Consider the following 2,723-nt stretch of genomic DNA (forward strand, 5'->3'; position numbering starts at 1 on the left):
CCGCCACGGAGTGACAGCTGTGGGCGGGGCCTGGCGTGGGCGGGGCTCCACGTGGAGCTTCTGGGGCCCGCGGCGGGGGAGGAAAGCAGCTCCGCCTCTTCCGAGTGGCGGAGCCGGCGCTGCGGGGAGCGGGAGCCCCGTCTGTGGGCGCGACAGGAACGAGCATGCCCAGTGGGAGACGGCGGCCGGCAGCGGGCACCGGGGCCGCGTCGGGGGGGGGGAGTGGGGGGGAGGGCGACGCGCGCGTCCCAGACGACGTCCCGGCGGCCCCGAGGCGAACCGGGAGCTCCTCGGCCCGCAGGGAAACGCAAGACGCCCGCGTGCGGCCGTGACAACGCTGTCCCCGGTGCGCGGGCGACGCGGGACAACCGGGGTTCTCTGGCGCTCCAGGTGGGAAGGCGAGACCGCACGGCTCCCCCGGGGATGCGGGCGGCGGGGTGCGTCCCTCCGGCTTTAAAGCAAACCGCCCGGATGCGGGACGCGAACGCAGGGGCCGCGGGTCGAGCTTGGCGGGCTCCGCGGCTGCGCTCGGCTGCGTGTTCTCTTGATTTACTGACTTTGAAGTGGGCTCCACGCCCAGTGCGGGGCTCGAGCTCACGACCTGGAGACCGAGAGCGCCGCGCCCCGGGGCTGAGCCAGCCAGGGACCCCCGGCTGCATGTTTCAGAGGTGCCGCGTGGACGCCCTGTGACCGGGTCTGCCCACCGCTCGCGACGAGATTGCAGAAACGCCGAACCCGCCCCGGGGACGAGCGTTCGCGGCAGCTGCGTTCGCAGGAGCCCGAGCCCGAAGCGACCCACGTGTCCGCGGACGGAGGTGACCATCCCACGGAGCAGCCCGGGCGGGCCGCACAGACACGGCGCGGCACGAAGACGCCGCAGGCGAGGGGGTGTGCACGACGCGGTTCTGCTGCTGCGAGGTTCACTTACGGGCAGGACGGATCGGGGCGCCTGGGGGGCTGCGTCGGTGAGGCCTCTGCCTTGGGCTCAGGTCATGATCCCAGGGTCCTCGGGTCCAGTCCCGCGAGGAGTCTGCTTCTCCCTCTGCCCCTTCCCCCTGCTTGTTCTCTCGCTCTGTCTCTCTCAAGTCAATAAAAAAATAAAATCTTTTAAAAAAATTTCTTTTAAAGATTTTATTTATTTATTTGACAGAGAGAGATCACAAGTGGGCAGAGAGGCAGGCAGAGAGAGAGGTGGGAAGCGGGCTCCCTGCTAAGCAGAGAGCCCGACGTGGGGCTCAATCCCAGGACCTGAGACCATGACCTGAGCGGGAGGCAGAGGCTTAACCCACTGAACCACCCAGGTGCCCCTGAGAAAATTAAATCTTTTTTAAGAAAGAAGTATGCGCCTCGTTTTGGGTTGCACAACTACAGACGAGAACTGGAGACAGCGTGCCTACAGTCTGGTACATCCCAGGACATTCCCGTCAGCTGATAGAAAGAAGGTAGTAGGGCACTGCTACGGGCTTGTCCTCGCACGCTACGCAGCAGGAGATCGGGACAAAACAGGAAACACCGGCTTCAGACAGCATACCGTGGTGCGGGACGGCGAGCCCGGAGAAAAGGGAAGGATCGAGAAGAGGCTTACAGCTGCTCCCAGACTCTGCCTGTAGGTGAAATCCAGGCTGGGGGGGGACCCCAACACAACACAAAGGTTTCACGAAGTGGGGAGACAAAGATGGGAGGTGAGGGAGGTTACAGCAGCCAGAATCCCCAGGGCAGCGCGCCGGAGAGCAGGGAACTGTCCTGAGAGAGCGCGTATGTTTTCGCCGGGGCCCCCACAAGGCTTTGGCGGACTATCACTGCACAGGGTCCAGCTTCCCCAGGCCAGGGTGGGAATAAAAATAAATTTCTAGGGACACCTGGGTGGCTCAGTGGGTTAAAGCCTCTGCCTTCGGCTCAGATCATGATCCCAGGGTCGTGGGATCGAGCCCCGCATGGGGCTCTCTGCTCAGCGGTGAGCCTGCTTTCCCCTCTCTCTCTGCCTGCCTCTCTGCCTACTTGTGATCTCTGTCTGTCACTCTTTCTTAAAAAGAAAAAAAGGAACGAAGAACCCATGAAATGTTTTTGTTGTTGCTTTTTGGGAGGTACCGAATCACTCTATTTCGAAGGCATGGTGCGCAGGAAGGAAGGTCAGTCGATGTTTTGGTACAACTTACAGAAGAGGCAGAGGTGACCCCAATGTGCTGGGTCTGCCTCGGTGACCCGGGAAACCACCCCCGAGGCTGTGGGAGGACAGCCTGAGGCTTAGCTCGGCGACCACTGTTTCCCAGGGCGTGCTGGTTCCAGGAGCTGCCACCCTGTGCGCGTTGGTTACAGGGTACCGGGCCCTTCGGGTACTGAGCCCCGATGCAGTCCCGCAGATGGGCCGCTCTGTGCAGTCCCCGCAGTGACGGACCACGTCCTTTCCCACGTGCAGCGCGCACTCCACGGCTTCAGCCGTCCTCCCTGTCTCCGGTCTGCTCTCTTGATATCCTGACGGAAGATCCGGCCAGCTCCTCGGTTCTGTGGCTTTATCAGTTTCTCCGCATTTCCCTCTCCTCGTGAGATCGGCGAAGAAAATATGTGGCCAAGTTCTTTGAAGGCGCATTGTTGCAGTCAAAGTAGGAAGGCACGGGAAGGGTAGAGCTCCGGGTTGTCCGGTGGTTGCTGGCGGCCTCCGAGCCCTGGTGGTACTTCGGGAGCACCCAGAGCACAAAAAATGTTTAAAATGTAAATAGGGGCGC

The sequence above is a fragment of the Meles meles genome, chromosome 20, assembly GCF_922984935.1.
Source record: "Meles meles chromosome 20, mMelMel3.1 paternal haplotype, whole genome shotgun sequence".
NCBI lineage: Eukaryota > Metazoa > Chordata > Mammalia > Carnivora > Mustelidae > Meles > Meles meles.